The 18,810-nt window shown below is 41.8% G+C and overlaps 1 long non-coding RNA gene across 3 annotated transcripts in view; it reads left to right on the forward strand.

Moving 5' to 3' along the window:
• LOC110260996 (uncharacterized) overlaps window positions 1-18,810 on the forward strand; it is a 625,553-nt gene that overhangs the window by 178,639 nt on the left and 428,104 nt on the right. The window contains exon 3 of one of the 3 annotated variants that reach the window (XR_002344674.2): window positions 16,258-18,082. The exons of the other annotated variants lie outside the window; for them this stretch is intronic. This is a non-coding gene — a long non-coding RNA (uncharacterized LOC110260996). Of the gene's footprint in view, window positions 1-16,257; window positions 18,083-18,810 lie in introns of those variants that run through there. 3 annotated transcript variants of the gene reach the window in all.

Here is an 18,810-nt window from a genome sequence, read left to right on the forward strand (position 1 = left end):
ACTGTTGGGTGGGACTAGGTCTTGTTGTCAAAATTGTGACCTCCAGGAGGGCTCACGCCAATTAGTATTCCCTGGGTCTCTGCCACCTGTGTCCTTGACCCCATAGTGAGCCACAGACAAAGCCCACCCACTTCCAGGAGACCCTTCAAGTCTTGTAGGTGGGACTAGCCCAGGTTCCTATGGAGTTACGGCTTAGTACTGAAACCTTTTGTGTACTCTCCAAGAGTGGAGTCTCTGTTTCCTCCAGTCCTGTGAAGCTCCTGCACTCAAGTCCCACATGCCCTCAAAGCCAAATGCCCTCCTCTGATGCCAGACACCTAGACTGTCTTGGAGGGTTATTTTTATGTGGGAAATCCTTGTGTAGCCTGTGTGGGTTTAATGTTTTTTAGTATGAGGGCTGTTTTTAGTATGGATGCCTGCCTTCTCTTTCCTTGGATGCTGGCCATCCCCTTGATAGGAGATGTGACTGATGTTGTGGTGACCACAGCCTGCCCTGGATATTTGAGTGGGGCCTCTTCCTTGCTCTGTGGTTGTCACTGCCCTGTAGGGTTATGGTCTGCTTCCTAGTGGATAGAATCCCTCAGATCTATTTCTGAGCTGTGTTTTTGATCTGTGGTGCAAGGTAGGCAGGGTTAGAACACTCCCACTGGGAAAGGAGCCCCTGAGTATTCCTCCGCTGGAGCTGTTCACCTATGAATATGCTCTGTTGCATCACCTCTCCTTTGTTGTATGGACCGACAAAGTACACTGCTGGTGGCACTGCTCTCGGCTTCATCTCAACTGTGGGTATGCTGGCAGTTGGCCCTGGTGTCTTTCAGGTGTTGTTTTCACCAGGCCATCATCGAAGATCCACTGAAGTCAAGTCTTAGTACTAGAGTAGTTGTGCACCTGCACCCTCTCTGGGACCAATGGAGGCCACTCAGATCCTAACCTGGCCCAGCCCTCATGAGTATGTGCCCACAGAGCCCACAGCTGCTAAAGCCAGATCCATCTCATTTATGAGAGCGCTTGTCCATTCAGATGACCTGCAGGCACTGAATTTACCAAGTTGGCAGTGGAGGTATAAAACCTCAGTTTGCACAGCTGCAAAGAGAGATTTTAGCTCTTCTTCCTAAGTTGCATGGCCCCTGGGGCCCAGCTGTGATTTTGGCCCCATCTCTGCATGTAGACAACTTACTAGCACCTGTTTCTGAGGTGGCCAGAGCACATGAGCTTTCCAGGCAGGAATCAGGCTGGGCTGGAGGCCAGGGGGATTGTGGGCCTGCCTCGGCGGGAGCTTCTCTAGAGCCCACAGAGACAGGGATAGGTCTGTGGGGAAAGAGACTGCAGTGGTAGCCTTGGCCCCCTTCCCCGCCCCTCAACAATGGCACATTGCTTCTATGGCACTCCTGGTTTCCTTCATGAATATTCCTGGCTGCAGCGCTCCAATCTCAGGCTGTCTCCATGCAGCCAAACAGCAGTCCTCTCCCCAGGCCTGTTCTCCAAACCCCATGCTCAGCCCTCAGTCCCTACCAATACCAGGGGGCACACAGGGCAGGTGGCATGGACCCTCTGTAAGTCTGATTCTGTACTGCCTCCCACAGACTGGCTGCCTCACTCTCCTCCAAGCCTCTGAAGCCACTTTTCTGTCCCAGCACCCTGCTGATGAGGGGATTTCCCTGGCGTGGGGACCTCTCCTCTCCTTCAGCTCCCTCTCAGGGTGCAGGTCCCGTCCTGTGTTCTCTTTACCTCTTTTTTTTTTTTTCTTTCTACCCAATCACGTGGAGATCCTTGTTGTCCTTTCAGTGTTTGAGGTTGTCTGCCAGTATTCAGTAGGTGTTCTGTGAGAATTATTCCATTCGTAGATGTATTCCTGATGTGTTTGTTGGAAGAGGTGAGCTCCACGTCCTCCTACACTGCCATCTGGACTCCCTCCTCATTCAAATAGTTCTGGTGCAAGTGCAAGCATAGGTTTCCTGGGAGCAGCTCCCATGTCCACCCTCAAAAAGGTTGCTTTGTGAGAGCTCTGGAATCCAGTTGAGAGAGTCTAGCATCCCAGTGGACCACAAAATGCAAGAGCAGCCACATTTAAAGGCCGGGTCCTGCTGTAAAAGAAGCCCTGTTAAAATAACGCCTGAGAAAGAAGCGAGTAAACTACCTGGGACTGTCCAGGAAAGGAAGGCTCTGTCCTGCAATTTAAGAAAAAAACATCCTGGGTTAAAAAGTCTGCAGAGGCCTTCTTCAGACCTCAGGGTGCACTCTTTTCCTGCAGACTCGATCACACCCAGGCACTTATCCCAAATCCACTGTGGTGCCTCCTCAGTCTGTCTTGAGGAAAACCGTATCTCTTGGCCTCAGGCAAGAATTGACTTTTTTTAAATCTTCAAGCGAATTGAACAGAGCTCTCTGTGAATTAATTTTGGCAATACCATTGGAAGTGAAAAAATTCACACATTTATAACATACGTACATAGACCGACATAAGCATACAAGCAGATGATCCAGAGATCCTATAGCTTTTGTTTTAGAATTTTAGTCATAAAACAGGTATGATAATGCAAACTCACTAGTTTATAAAAGAATAGTTGGATCCAGATTATTTCTGGAAGATGGTATAGGTTAAGGTTCTCTGCTCAGATGAACTTTTTACTGATATTTGTGGAAGGGATTTTAAGGACTTTCATAGACCAGGTTTTCAAAATAGCTTCTCCCCCCCCCCCCCCCTTTTTTCTCTTTCTGGTAAGAATTACCTTGATTCCTGCAGAATACCAGGTAGAACACTTACATCTTAAAAGGCACACAGGAAGAAGGCAAATTGTACCAAGAAGGATTTTTGTTCCCTAGGCCCAGGTTTGCTTTTTGTTATTTGTTTTTTGTTTTTTCAATAATATCTACAGACCTTTGAGATGATCAGGGAGGATCTGGGATTGGTAAAAAGGATAGGTGGGATTTGCATTCTTTCCAGAGTCGCATTTCTGTTCTTGCAGACTTGATATATAAGACAATGCAGTTGCTTTTAATTCCTAAAAAAAAAAGGCAGCAACCTGAATGATGTCAAGGTGCTGACCACTCCTCCAACTGCAGTATCTTCAGTTGGTTTCTTTGTATCAGAGAGAAGGTCTTTCATGAAGAGGGAAATCCAGAGGTTCCTGTGTTCTAGATTTAGAGCTGTATGTCTTTGGGAGGTTTTAGTAAATCTTCCCACAAAAGGCTTCAGGATGTTGTTATTTCCCTCTGGGTACATAGTTGCAGTTTACGTTTGGGATAAGGCCTAAAAAAGTGTTTTGGTTGTTTCTTTTTTCAAGCCCTCAATGTCAGCTTCCTGTTTGGCCAACTTCTGCCCATAGAGCTACTTAAAAAAAAAAAAATCCTTTTGAATAGCTTGTCAGGTTTCATCCAGGACCAGTATTAAGTATTCCTGGCAATATTGAACAACCTTATGAACATGAGAACCCAAAAGCATGTTCATGAGTCATAGTGCAAAGATCTAATTTTTGTAAATGTTTGGTCTGCCAATCTGAATTTGGAAAGAAAGAGACCACATGAAAATTTACCACCCTTTCAATGAGGCACCACAGACAGCAGAGATCTGGGAGTACTAACTTTGGTAAGAATTCTCACCCTTTGCCAGTTTTCCCCAAATCCTCTCTGCAGGCCTGGAGAGAGCAGGTGTCCAAGTGGGTCTCATCCTGGTCACCAGAAGCTGTAGAGGAGGAAAAATAGTTATCCCTCTACTATTTAGGGTGAGTGCTTGGCTCAGACCCCTTTTTCTCTAGGGCCCATTCTAAACTGATAAACTCATCTAGGTTGAAAGTTCCCCACCGTGGCTTTTGTAACTCAGGATTGACTTTGGTAGGGTTAACCTACTTGTTCAGCCTTAAAGCAAAATTTTATTCACCTGGGGCCTCATACTGGTCCAAGTCCAGCTTAGAGTCAGGCCCACTCTGACCCTGGACCTAGTCTGGTTTCTAAGTCAGACCAAGTCTGACCCCAGGTCCTCTCTGATTTAAGTCAGTGACTCTGGCCAATTTCCAGACCCAGTGTAGAAAAAGAAATGCTTTAATAAAGTCTGAAAGCTCATAATGCAAAAACTTTGGAACTAGGTTCCCAGAGAGATACACCCACACCCCTGGAGCCAAGCCAGTGAGAACACAGCGAGCTTAAGGGTCTCACAGGTGCCTGTGCCTGGTTGCTTTTTGCTTCTGGAGGTCTTGGAGGCCTCCTCAATTTCCATCTCTGACTCTAGAGCTGTTAAAAGGTAAACTGGGGCTCACAAACATTTTAAGAGTTTATTGAGCAAAAATTGATTAGAATTAGCAGACAAATTAGCATTTAATCTAGCAGACAAAAAGGAGATCCAGGGAGTGAGGAGCTGTACAAAATGATAGACTTTTTTTTTTTTTTTTTTTTTATGATAGACTTTTATAAGCAGAAGGGAGCAGGCAGATTTCCTAACAAGTGCCAATTAGGCAGTATCTGACTGGTCTCAGATTCCATTTCTGGGAGAGCCTAAACTGTAATTAAGTGAATTCTTGGTTTGGGAACGTAGGACGTAGCATTAGTGACTCTATTTGGGGGCCTATTGTGTTTTTAACACTACCAATAACTAATAGCTTAAAAATACACTTTAGGGTTTTCAGTCTTTACATCTCATAGGTTATTTTCATTTTAGAGATAAGGAAACAAAATTTACTATAAACAGTCTGCTTATCAGTCTATTATATTATCTCCTAGGATTTTTTTTCTTTCTCTCTCTCTCTCTCTCTTTTTTTTTTTTTTAAAGGGCTGCACCTGAAGCCTGTGGAGGTTCCCAGGCTAGGGGTTGAATTGAGGTGGAAGCTGCCAGCCTGCACGACAGCCACAGCAATGCCTGATCTGAGCTGCATCTGTGATCTGTGCGGCAACTTGCAGAAATGCCAGATTCTTAACCCCATGAGCGAAGCCAGGGATTGAATCTGCATCCTCATGGACACTAGTCAGGTTCATAATCCACTGAGCCACAACGGGAACTCCCTCTTGGGAAATTTAAAATATTACTGTGCCAACAAAACCCTACTTTGTCCTATTTTTTTTTTTCAGGAATATACTCATGATAGGAAACAAGACATAGAATGAAAACACAAGGTTGTAGTATATTGTGTTTACATTTAATGAATAGCTAGGTTTTGATGCAGAATTGTGTAATGCAACGCAGCTGTATGATCTCTAAGACAAATGAGAGGTTCAGTTAAAAATGCTAATTCATAGAGTACCATAGGGAGTGTGAACTTTAATGGGACCCAGTTTAAAATTCATAGTTGAGCATCTTGTTATGATCCTGTGAGTATGCCTCAATGATGGTATGCAGGTACCAACTCATTTGACGGTGAACCAAAAGTCTAAAACGTGAGGCTTTTAATGGGTGGGTGGCTCAGGCAACATGGCCCCCAGCTCTGCCTGTCACACATGGGTGCTTAGTATGAAGTGTACCCTCAAGTTGGTTGACAGAGGTACACACCTGATTGACCATGGGCTCCCATCCCTCCCCCTCCTCCAGTAAGTCCTCTGTCATTTTGGGGAGGTGGCATCCTCCTTGGTGTGCCTCCCTTCCCCTCCCCTCTGAGAGAAACTGCAGTGCTTCCTACCCAGAGCAGGGTTCTTAGCCTGTGCTGCATGGGCCCGTGCTAGTCTTCACAGCTTTGAGATCAGGTAAGCAGAAACATGGAGGGTAAGCTTTGAGAAACTTTTATATAAATTTGACATGGCTGCAACATCAAAGTACAACTGCTAAAGTACAACGTATGTCTCTTGAATTTAATTTTTTTAAAAAATGGGCTTGTCTGCTCTATGTTTTGTATTTCATTTTTCTAGCAATTCGTTTTTATTGCTTTTGACAAAAGTATTGGCCTGTGACTGATTGGAAGGAAAGCAGATGGACTCTTCATCACAGATAATTCATGATTTGGTGTATTTCCATATAATGCTTCCTTATATGGAGTCTGGAGTTACAGGGCCTAGGTGGGTTGCCCTGCTTGTCTGTATGACTTTGGGGAGCTTATTCTGTTCTGCCTTGATTTCTTTATCTGTAAAATGGTGGTGGTGGTCCCTATACCTGTGTCGTAGGATTGTGAGGAGTAAAGAGGTTACTGCTTCCAAGGCTCTTAGAAAAGTGCCTTGATAAGGCACTTGGTAAGGTGCAGGGTAAGGGCTCGATATGTTTTAGGCATCATCACTTGTCCTTCCAGACCTTATTGCTCACCTGTATCTTTGTGTAAGCCAGGGCTATGACTTCTGCATTGTGACTTTTGAGGCCCTAGGTATTTTTGCCTTCGTGAGCCTGCACAGTGGGTTAAGGATCTGGCGTTGCCGTGAGCTGGGGTGTAGGACGCAGACTCAGCTTATATCCCGTCTTGCTGTGGCTGTGGTGTAGGTCGGCAGCAACAGCTCCAGTTGGATCCCTAGCCTGAGAATCTTCAATGCCATGGGTGCAGCCCTAAAAACCAAACCAAACCAAAACAAACAAACAGAAAAAATTAACTATTGTGTTTTATGACCATGCTGGTATAAAGATGAGTATAACCCATGTCAAATTCAGCATTCTATATTCACTATCATTGTATTCATTCTTTGCTCTTAAAATAAATTAGGACAGGAGTTCCATTGTGGCTTAGCAGGCTATGAACTCGACTAGTATCCATGAGGATGCAGGTTCAATCCCTGGCCTCGCTCAGTGGGTTAAGGATCTGATGTTGCTGTGAGCTGTGCTGTAGGCCGACAACTATAGCTCTGATTCAGCCCTTAGCCTGGGAGCTCCCATATGCCGAGGGTGCGGCCCTAAGAAGCAAAACATAAAAAATAAATAAATAAATAAATAAATAAAGTAAAATAAAATAAATTAGAACAAACACATTTCTGGACTCCCCTAAAGTAGGTTGGGTCTTGGGCCTTGTGCTTACTGTAGGAGGCTCAGACACGTTGGAGCTATAGGCTGAGCTGACCCTGGTGTAAGCTCTTCCTTTCCTTGCTGGGTTGTTTTTCTTTCAAGCATCTTCTTCTTGTCCATTTTTTTTTTTGGGGGGGGGCTGTGCCCTCAGGATATGAAAGTTCCCAAGCCAGGGATCAAGTCTGAGCCAGAGCTGAACCTACACCACAGCCACAGCAATGCTGGATCCTTACCACACAGTGCTGGGCTGGGGATTGAACCCCTGCCTCAAGAGATACAAGCCGCCGGATCATTAACCCATTGTGCCACAGCAGAACTCCAAGTATTTTCTTCTTTAAGTGTCATTTCTTTTCTTCTTGAGCATCTCTTCTTCATTTGAGATTCCATTCAAGTTTCCTTTTCTGTCCTTTCTCTGTGTACTATAGTGTTTTGTCACTCTCACTTAACCCATCTGTCTCCCAGGATAAACTATGAGTTCATCAAACTCAGGAAACACCTCTTTTCTTGGTACTCAGCATATTATAGTTACACTAGTTAATTACCTAATGTGGTTGGGGTAAATATATCATTGTGGAGGGAGCAGCATGGATTTGGGCCTCAGAGAGGTGTTTTTTTTTTTTTTGCTTTTTTTTTTTTTTTGTCTTTTTAGGGCTGCACCCACAGCATGTGGAGGTTCCCAGGCTAGGGGTCTAATTAGAGCTGCTACCGCTTGCTTACACCAGAGCCACAGCAACGCCAGATCCGAGCTGCATCTGCGACCTACACCACAACTCACTTAGCGAGGCCAAGGATCGAACCTGCAACCTCATGGTTCCTAGTCAGATTCATTTCCACTACGCCACGACGGAAACTCCAGACCTCAGAGAGTCTTGAAAGGTGGTTTATTCAGAATTCGGGGAAAGATTAAAGATAGTCTTTTTATTCTCATTTCCTGCTAGTGCCTGAATGCTGGTGGACTTCAAAACACAGAAAATGATTTGAGCATCATGTAGCAAGGGCTTTACAATAGAGTTGCTTGAGCAGTGGGAATTCCCCACTGATTAACCTTAACAGGAGCTCCATTCATACATCACACTGAGAACAGACCCCTAAAAGCTGATCTGCTGCCTCATTAGAAGCCAATCAGATGCTTTCAGTGTTGAATAATAGGTTTGGCTGGGCTGGCTCCAAAAGCAGAGCAGTGGTGAGGTTCTCTGCTAATTTCAGATATTGTGGCCAGGATGGTGCAGAGTGGAGCCCCGGCAAGCGGATGTTGTGGCTGAACCACAGGATAAAAATCTCTACGAGAGGATGGTCCAATTTGATGAGATTGCCTGCTACAGCGTCTTCTGCCCAAGGGTCTATTCCACAGCATGGCCCAGTGTCACCATCCACCGACTCTCACAGAAATGCTGCATATTCAGCACCTGAGAATCTCATTAAACGTGCAGACCCTGGGCCACCCCCATAGTCCCTGAGTGACTGGGTCTAAGAGGGAGCTTAGAACTCACAGGTTTAATAAGCAGCTTGCGTAAATGATCTTGCAGATGGATTAGATCAGACTTGAAGAACATAGACACTGCTGGATAGATAATCTTTGCACAAGTAGGAATCCTTTCTCGATGTTCTGGCCCCAGTAGTCTGTGTTCATAGCTCTTGGCTCTCATTTCTTGGATGCTTGGAACATAGTATAATCTTTAAGCATGGAAGGAAACCAGAAATAGTCCCTCTCAGCCCCCAGCCATCTCCCTTGCAAATTGTGGAACCCCCCCCCCATTTTTATTGCTCTTCTGGTTGTAGGGGCTGGCTTGTGGCTGCCTGCGAGATAGTATCATGTCTCTTTTTTCCCCACACAGAACTGAGTCTGGTGCTGTGAAACCAGCTCACTGAAACTCTGCACTGGAGTTTCATTTACTATTAAGGGCTCTAATGAGGAGGGACAGGCAATTATTATTATTTATTTCACTAATTAGCCAGATAATCATTCATTTTGAAACTATTCAGGGTTGGAAATCTGTTCATTTTGTGCCCTTTGTGTAGTGTAGATTCATTTTATTCTTTTATAAAAACAGCTGCTTTGTTAAAAGAGGGGTAAAGGTAGGGAGTAGGAAAGGGGAGATTAAAAATAGAGAGAGGGATAATTTCTGAGCTGTGAAGATATTGCAGCAAGGATCCAGAGTCCATAAAAACATCACCTTTCAGTCTCTGAAGACATAATGCTTGATGATAACCATAAACCATGTTAGTGCAAAATAAATTGCTATTCTATTCAAATCCTTAGATGTACTACTGTGGATGTCACTGGAGATATGCAACTCTTTTTTCTGATGCTGAGGTATATTTTATCATAATTTGTGAGGTGGGTGACAGCCTTGTACACATGATTGCCTTTTCCTGCTCAGTTAGCTTGTCAAGGTCAGAGTCCTTTGGCCTTTTATGAATGTAGGACTATTAAGAAATGAACAGGATAACTGAACAGCAGGGAGAGGAAACTTTATTTTTCTTTATTCATCAGTACGTTATGTTTTCATGGTGTTTGCTTATGGTAAGCTACCGTTCTTCTCTCCAGGTTATTTTGAAGGTGGGAGAGGATGATGTTGTTGTTAAGATGTTCTGCATCTTATATTTTTGTTGTGAGGTGGAAAGAACTTCTGGGAGATTGGGATTCATCTTCAGAAATAATCTGTTCAGGAGCAGTTCCACTTTCAGGTAGCTTTTTCTTTTTTTTTTTTTTTTTTTTTTCAGGCAGGTCATTACCATGGGAAGTTGGGCTTCAGTAGGTTGGTGCTTCTATCGGGTGGATACCCAGTATAGCCCTCTTTTTGTAAGCCAAATCTAGATACACTGAGCCTGGTAGATTAGGCTGAGAGTCTCTGTGTATTGGTTTTTTTGCTTGTTTGTTTGTTTTTAAATGAGTTCCTTTTTGAGAGTTAAAACCGGGTCTGAGGAGATAGAAACTATAGCCAAGGATCTCAGTCCAAGGAAATGTGAGATGGTGGCCATTTCTCATAGAAGTGGAAACCCTTGCTAAACATTTGGGTGGGGAAAATGTAGAGGAAGCTTCATCTCTCTGAAGGATGTCTTAACTGGCTCCCAAAGCTTAACAGTGCACTATTCACCTTGGCATTTTCCTCAATATGTTAAAGGATTCAACATAGGGAACTTCTAGTCTAAATGACTTTCCCCTTTGTGGGTTTTTGTGTTGTCAGTAACCTGGAATTTGCTCGGAAGTCTTGATAAAAAACAGTCAGTAATGTGCCAATAAGTTCTTGAGCAGAAAGTTCAAGAAACCATTGTTCCCAGGTCTTCAACTGCTCCTACTAAACTTTCAGAAGCTCTATCAGAGGGAACTTTTTCTACTCTAGTATTTTGGAAGTATCAGGGTTAATTCTGAAAGGAGTAGCAGCAAGAAAAATGTCATAATAACTATTCTACTCACCACTGCAGTGATAAAATATTTACTGAAAAGAATAAAAAGAACTTTGAAAATAAGAAGCCCTTCACAACATTGAATGTATAGATTGTAAAAGGTTAATTTCCCAGAGTTGATCTTTATGCTTTATATAGAAGAAAAATAGAAGACAATAATGTAAATGAAAGAAATGTTTACACTACTTAAGAGTGAGATACAGTTACTGAATCCATGAACTACTTGAACATAGTGCTGGCATATTAAAAATGAATTTGATTATTTTAAATAATTCTGCTCAGTCCTTGGAAGCACTTTCAAGAGCTCTAGTGGAAGAAAATGTGAAGGTACTAAAAAACTAGTCAAGCTGCTTTTTTAAAAAGATTTTAAATAACCTAGACTTCTCCTGAAGGTTATCTTACTTAAGTTACCTGCAATGCATGATGACAAAGAATGGACAAATGCCAGTGCCGTGGGCCAGGTTGTACATGAGACACAGGGACAGAATTTTGTAATAACCATTTAATATGGTAAAGGATAGAAATGAAAAGTCAAGAAAGAAAATGGCTGAAATAAAAAGCAAAGGTAGAGATGGATAAGGGGTGCTGGAAGTTCTGTTCTCATTGTGAGATCCTACGTTTAGAACAACATTTGGGTGGCTATGGGAACATCACCTCTTTTTTTCATATTAGTTTTATTGAAATATAGTTGACTTACAAAGTTGTGGTAGTTCAGGTGTACAGCAAAGAAATCAGTAAAGAAATCAGTTACACATATACATATATACATTCTTTTTCAGATTCTTTTCCCTTGTAGGTTATTACACAGTATTGAGTAGATTACTCTGTGCTATACAGTAGGTCCTTGTTAACCTGACATTTTATGTATAGTAATGTGTACATGTCCATCCCAATCCCCTAATTTATCCCTCCCCCCACATTTTCCCTTTGGTAACCATAAATTTGGTTTCAAAATCTTTGAGTCTGTTTCTATTTCGTAAGTTCTTTTGTATCATTTTTGTTATATTCCATGTATTAGTGATTTCATACAATGTTTGTCTTTCTTTGTCTGACTCACTTCACTTAATATGATAATCTCTAGGTCCATCCATGTTGGTACAAATGACATTATTTCATTCATTTTTATGGCTGAGTAATATTCCATTGTATATATGTACCACATCTTCTTTATCCATTCATCTGTCCGTGGGCACTTAGGTTACTTCCATGTCCTGGATGTTGTAAATGGTGCTTCAGTGAACCTTGGGGGTGCATGGTATCTTTTTGAATTACAGTTTTCCCTGGATATATGCCCAGGAGTGGGATTGCTGGATCATATGGTAGTTCTGTATGTATGTATGTATTTATTTATTGTCTTTTTTGCCATTTCTTGGGCCATTCCCGCGGCATATGGAGGTTCCCAGGGTAGGGGTTGAATCAGAGCTGTATCTGCTGGCCTACGCCAGAGCCACAGTAACACAGGATCTGAGCCGCATCTGTGACCTACGCCACAGCTCACGGCAACGCCAGATCCTTAGCCCACTGAGCAAGGCCAGGGATTGAACCCACAACCTCATGGTTCCTAGTTGCATTCGTTAACCACTGCGCCACGACGGGAACTCCTGTATTTATTTTTTTTAAGGAACTTCCATAGAGTTGGGAGGGTCACTTTTTAGTGTTGATAAGGCTGGACAAAGGCAGTGGCAGCAGCTGGGAGATTGTTAGCTCTCCTTAAGAACAGGTCCTCAGAGGGATACTTTCTCAGACCTTGAGACATATATATGAGGTTGTTAGAATAAGCTTTGTGGTTAGTGGTTCAAACTGGGCTGAAATTGGGATCCTGAGATCTATATAAAGCCAGCATTTCCAGGTAACTGGCTTGTGTAATCCAAAGTATGTTTTCCTGAGCAGGATCATCAATAATGGAGTTTCCTCCAACATGTTGGCACTTGCCTGCATCAGGGTATTGGTGCTTACTGTCCTCTCTTACTAGAATGTTCTTCACCCAGTGATTCATGTAGTTTACTCCTAATGTCATGAAGGGTTCCGCTCAAATATCACTCATCAGGCTGCCTTCCTTCTGCAGCCACCTTGTTGAGAACAACTCACTATCATTCTCTAACCCACTCTTTTTTTTTTTTTTTTCCTTTCATAGCATTGACCATCAAATGACAATGTATTTGTATTTGTTTGCCTGTCTTCTCCATTAGAAAGTCAGCTCTGCAAGGGTTGGGTCTGTGCCATACAAAACCTCCCAGCAAATTGGGGATTGCTCACTGTTGTACTCCCAGGGCCTCACCAGTGCCTGCCATAGCATGGAAACTCAAGGAAGGTTTCTTGAGCGAATGAGTGAATAATAATAATAGTCTCTCTTTTTGTTTAATCGCTGCATTAAGTTCCCCCCACCCTTTAGTGTGTGCCATCTGCAGTGACCTATAAAGCAGGTGACTGTTACTTTACACCCCATTTTACATTTAAGGATGCCCACCTAGTGAGCCCACAGACTCTGCTCTAAGCAATACAGAGCCACACTGAGGGTATTAGCGCTCTGCCCCTTCTTCCTAATAGAGAATTTGCTGTCCCACACAAATTTAAAAATAAATTGAAATTAAAAAAGCATCACGGAGTTCCCATCATGGCTCAGTGGTTAACAAATCTGACTAGGAACCCTGAGGTTGTGGGTTCAATCCCTGGTCTTCCTCAGTGGGTTAAGGATCTAGCGTTGCTATGAGCTGTGGTATAGGCCGGCGGCTACAGCTTTGATTAGATCCCTAGCCTGGGAACCTCCATATGCCTCAGCAGTGGCCCTAGAAAAGACAAAAGAAAGCATCAGGAGTTCCCGTTGTGGCGCAGCAGAAACGAATCTGACTAGGAGTCATGAGGTTGCTGTTCGATCCCTGGCCTCACTCAGTGGGTTAAGGATCTGGTGTTGCTGTGAGCTGCGGTGTAGGTCACAGATGTGGCTTGTATCCTGTGTTGCTGTGGCTGTGGCTGTGACTGGCAGCTGTAGCTCCCATTGGACCCTTAGCCTGGGAACCTCCTCCATATGCTATAAGCGCGGCCCCAAAAAGCAGAAGAAAAAGCATCACTGTAGGAAAGAAGAACTTAGAGGGATTTTAGTTTCAACAGGTTTCTTGGAAGGGACCTTTGCTTAGGGTTGCCATATTTGGGGAGAAATGCAAGATTTCAAGTTAAATTTGGATTTCAGACAAGCGAAGTGTGAGCATGTTCTGTATGTTGTGTAGGACATGCATTATTTAACTGGACAACATACATTATTTAACTGGACATCCTGTACTTTACCTGGCAACTCTACCTTTGTTGGTTTCCGTTTCTAATGAGAGAAAGCAAAAAAAAAAAAAAAAAAAAAAAAAAAAAAGAAAAAGGAAAAAGAAAGAAAAGAAACCATTACGACACCTGCATTCCCCAGGAACTACATTCCCTTTTGTATACATCATTTCTAGTCCTCACAAAACCCCTGCATGGTAGATGGTATCTTCCATTCTTCAGATAAGGAAATTGAGGCTCAGAGAGCATAAGTAATTTGCCTAAAGACACACAGCCAAAAAGCCTATTTTTCTTCCATAGCACTTAACACCACCTGACAAAATATTTTTTGTTTGTCTCCTCCACCAGAAGAAAGCTCAGTGAGGGCAAAGAACTCAGTCATTACTCCAAAGAAAGCAATGCCCAGGTGTTGATCTTTGCCCACTCTTTCCTCTCTAATGACCCCACTCTCTTCTTGGAGGTACTAGGTTAGAGCCAGTCCATAAGCAAGAGGAGCCATTCCTAGTTGGACCCCAGAAAGAGCTGCCTGTGATCTGAATGCCCATCTCTACCTCCTTGGTCCTCACATACTTAGCAACTTTTGTGCCAACTCTTGTCAATCTCCTGTGGCGTCATTGAGACATGGGATTTTGTCATTAGTACAATTTTTGTTGTTTTTGTTCACTCGAAAATATCTAAGGATAAACAGAAAACAGCAACAGCTTGTGCTGTTTCAGTTCCAGAGTCACATGCGTTTTATTCTAAATGACAATATTTAACAACAAAATTGCTTCATTTCAACCTCATTGCATTCCTTCAAGTAGGAGCACTATAATTTAAAAATAATAAATGCAACAGAGTGAATATATTGCTTTCATTAATCCCCAATACTGCTTATTTTCAGCACTTTTAAATTATTTGGGTGTGCTCAATAGATTTAGTTGAAGTGGAAAAAGAATCATTCAGATTTCAGGCCATTTGCAATGATCAATTTATCTGCTCTTTCCAGCCAAGTAACTGAACTTCAGAGTAGCATTTGGTTTGAATGATTTCCTCCCCACCCTCTGGCTGGTATGAAACAGTGAATTAGTCAAGTAAAAATGTCTGTGCAATTGAAGGTGCTATAAACAAGGGCATCATATCCTCTGAATTATCAGCTGGCACAGGTGATGTTGATTGCATGTCATGGTGACCCAAGGACATCCAGAGTGACAGTGGAAACTTTCTATGACCAAAGTAAAGTGAAGAATTAAGGCAATAATCTCAACATTTCACTTCTAACCTGCCCTTTGTTTGATTTCCAAGTATTTAAAGGATCCTATGCAATTGTGAGATCTTTTAAATACCAGCACTTGAGCACCAGGTTGCTGAATAAAATACAGGGTGCCCCATTAAATTTGAATTTCAGACAAACCCTGAATAATTTTTTAGTACAGGCTATGTCCAAAATATTGCATCCTGTATTTTAAGTTGTTACATCCAACAGCCCTTTTGAGGACCAGGACCCTACATCTTATTAACTTGCCCGAAGGGATAACTAATTATAGCGGCTGGAGTTTATTGAGTGTTTACTATGTGCTGTGCGCTCTCCTAAATGTTCTCATTTATGGTCACACAGTCTTGACAACAGTGCCAATTTAGGTGTATTGTTATCCCATTTACAAAAACAGGAAAATGAGGCTTAGGGAGGTTAAGGCACTTCCCTGAGATCTCTGCAGTTGGTGGTGTGGAGGGTGGTGGCTGGGGTCTGTACCAAGACCTTTCTGATTTCATTGCCCTGTGTATTCTAATTAAATGAAAACAAATGACTGGTTGCAGATAAGATCATAATTTGTCTTACCAACCTTTCTTTAAGGATACAAATAGAGTCTTAAATTCATAGAGACATACTCACATTTGAATTTTGCAGTGTGTATGTTAAGGCATACATGTAGAACTCATCTTATTGGCAGATGGACTGGCCCATTCCCTTATTATTAAAACAAATCTCTTAACTATGACAGAAATATAAACTCAGGGTGTGAAATGCAATGGCAGTAATTGGACAAAACTTGAAATGAGTGAAAGCAGCTCCCAAACAATTAGTTGTTATGAACTCAGTAAAATTGTGGTTATTTCATTTAATTTTAAACTCATCATGTGGGCTGAGAGGCATTTCAACTTAATTTGAGGGCTTTTGAATTGTGGGTTTGCTTAAATATAGGCTCCATCTTCTAATTAGATGATAAACAAGTTCATTTGCAGATGGGCCAGGTTTCAGGCGGAGGGTCTCATCATAACATTTCTTCGTAAATATCTACTGTGTGTGATTATTGAAAAGATGATGAAACAACAACTCAAAAGAAAAAACTCAAAAGAAGAAAACAGCGCCCACGACACAGCACCATGATTTTCATTCTTGCACATTCCTTTCCTGTTAGTGATTTCTGAAGTGGCCAGAACTGACAGAGATTCCACAGTGCTTGTTAGAAATGAATTCATGGTTTCTGTCAAGAAGAAACTGCCTACTTGGAAGAAAAGGGCAGAGGAGAAAAGAAAACTCATCTTGCAATTCGAAGCACTTTTGGGTTTTTGTTCTTTTTTTCTTTTTTAATTCCATAAACAAGGCATGCAATGAAGTTTTAAGCAGTTTTTTGTTGTTGTTGTTGTTGTTGTTTGTTTGTTTTTTCCTTTTTCACCATAATTATTCCTTTATTTCAAAGGGGCTGAAATCCTGAGACTTGATTTCTGGGTTCTGAGATCAAGGAGGTTCAAGCACCTGCCATAGAATTAAAGAGAAAGGGACTGATGTGCAGGTGGATTTCTGGGCCTTCCAGCGCTGGTTTTTGGAGCACCCACAAGACACTTGGCAGATGGCACTCGGCACGAGGATAAGTTCGAGAGATGAACACACACACATGGAACTTGAACTTGCCATGCTATGACAGAAGTCTGAGTTACTGTGGACAGATAGCAGTGTTTTCCTGATGGGCGAAAATGACCAATGTGACAAGATCAGAGGGCCATGCTTCTTCCAAAAGAGACTGCCTCCACACAGGACAGTGTTCACACATGCCAGGAAGGACTGGAGGACATTTGGTCACAGCTTGTACCCTCAATCAGTGGACAGGACTCCTTGAGAGGGGAAGACTTGTAAAACCTTTAAAGAAAACAGTGATTTGCCAGGAAGTTAAGGGAATTCAACCGCAGCCCCCATGGAGCATCCTTATTATGTAACACAAATGGTTCACCCATAGGACCAATGCAGGGGCCTTGTGGAAGCTTGCCGCACTAGTGAAAAGTGGAATGATTTACATTTGGAAGCCACAGCTACTATGAAAATAAACATTGAATCAGTTCCTTCCTCTAAGTCCATGTTCCATTAGAGTAACTATGGTAGGTGACATTTTTCATATTTTAATTGGTGTTTTGCTGATTTTATCAGAATTTCTGCTGATCAAAGCAAATTGGCTATTTATTTATTTTTCGATGAAGCTAACTGTTCAGTGCAAGTTTAATGTACTGTAATGAATTTTAAATATCCTCCTAGTCACATTACAAAGTGTTTGAATCAAGATGTCCTTGTTACACTTAAATTATTAATTACTCAAATGGACAAAAGGCAACTTTCACATGTAATGTCACATTTTAAATGGATCCGAATTGGATGAAAGTGTTAGGCCTGCATTAAAAGATGTCAGAGAAATAAAAAAATGTTTTCCCCTACAGTCTGCTTAATCCACTCATACCTACTTGGTTTTTAGACATATGATAAATACTTTCATTATTAGTTTATTTTCAGTAGCTTGCAGAACAATAAGTTTTTATGCTATTTACACTCCAGTGACTTTGGTTTAATTGGCTTCTTTTATGTTATTTATATAAATATAAATCATACTGAGTTTTAAAGTATTAATGATGCATTTTATGTTATAATGCTGTTTTCATCCAGTCTAGCACTCCATAAATCCATCCATGAGTAGCAACTAAGGATCTTTATAAAATCTACTTCAAAAGTTGAAGCAAATGCACTCTGAACCTCAACAGAATTCAAGCTCGGGATGAAAAGATCTACTGAATTACACATCATTTGCATTTGAGTTAGCAAATTAATTTATTCAAATATTTCTGGAGGGCAATTCTCAGGTCTGTATGCTTGGGAAACGACATAGATTTGTTTTTCAAGGCACTGTAACAAAGCAAAGCAAAAAAACCCATTTAAATAAAACTGAGTTGTAAGCATCACTTCTACCAGTTAAAGGGTGAGTCTCTGGAAGCCCTCAGACATGACATCTGTCAAGCAAATACGTGAGTCGAGAGATCTTTTAACTGTTTAAGTGTTTGCTGTTGTAGACTTTTATAAACACCTGCTTGGTGATCACTGGACTTTTTTTCTTGCATCCTAAGGTGATGTTATGAGTAAATAGAATTTTCTTACATAGCTCACTTTTCTAAATAAACTTTAAGATTTTGTAGATTGAGCTGCAGTGCTGAAAGCCATATGAAAAATAAATCAGAGTCAATAAAGGATATTTTTGAATCGACAAATGATGTCATTTCATTCAAGTTCTGTGAAAAATGTCTTTGGTAATTTGATAGGGACTGCATTGAATCTGTAGATTGCCTTAGGTAGTATAGTCATTTTGGTAATATTGACTCTTCCAATCCAAGAGCATGGTATGTCTTTCCATCTATTTGTGTCTTTTTTTTTTTTTTTTTTTTTTTTTTTTTGTCTTTTTGCTATTTCTTGGGCCGCTCCCATGGCATATGGAGGTTCCCAGGCTGGGGGTCTAATCGGAGCTGTAGCCACCTGCCTACGCCAGAGCCACAGCAACGCGGGATCTGAGCCGTGTCTGCAACCTACACCACAGCTCACGGCAACGCCGGATCATTAACCCACTGAGCAAGGGCAGGAACCGAAGCTGCAACCTCATGGTTCCTAGTCGGATTCGTTAACCTCGGGCCACGACGGGAACTCCTGTGTCATCTTTGATTTCTTTCATCAGTGTCTTATAGTTTTCAGAGTACAGGTCTTTTGTCTCTTTAGATAGATTTACTCCTAGGTATTTTATTCTTTTGGATGTGATGGTAAACGGGATTGCTTCCCTAATTTATCTTTCTGATCTTTCATTGTTAGTATATAGAAATGCAGTCAATTTCTATGTATTAATTTTGTATCCTGCGACTTTGCCAAATATCATGTCATCTGCAAATTGACCATTCATTCTTAAAATACCACTTGAACTCTGCCCAAATGCGGTTTTCTTACTGAGTGG

Source organism: Sus scrofa, chromosome 1 (assembly GCF_054392235.1).
Source record: "Sus scrofa isolate SSC_HxYL_T2T_F1_AM1 chromosome 1, Sscrofa_HxYL_maternal_Yorkshire_Landrace_v2.0, whole genome shotgun sequence".
Taxonomy (NCBI): Eukaryota; Metazoa; Chordata; class Mammalia; order Artiodactyla; family Suidae; genus Sus; species Sus scrofa.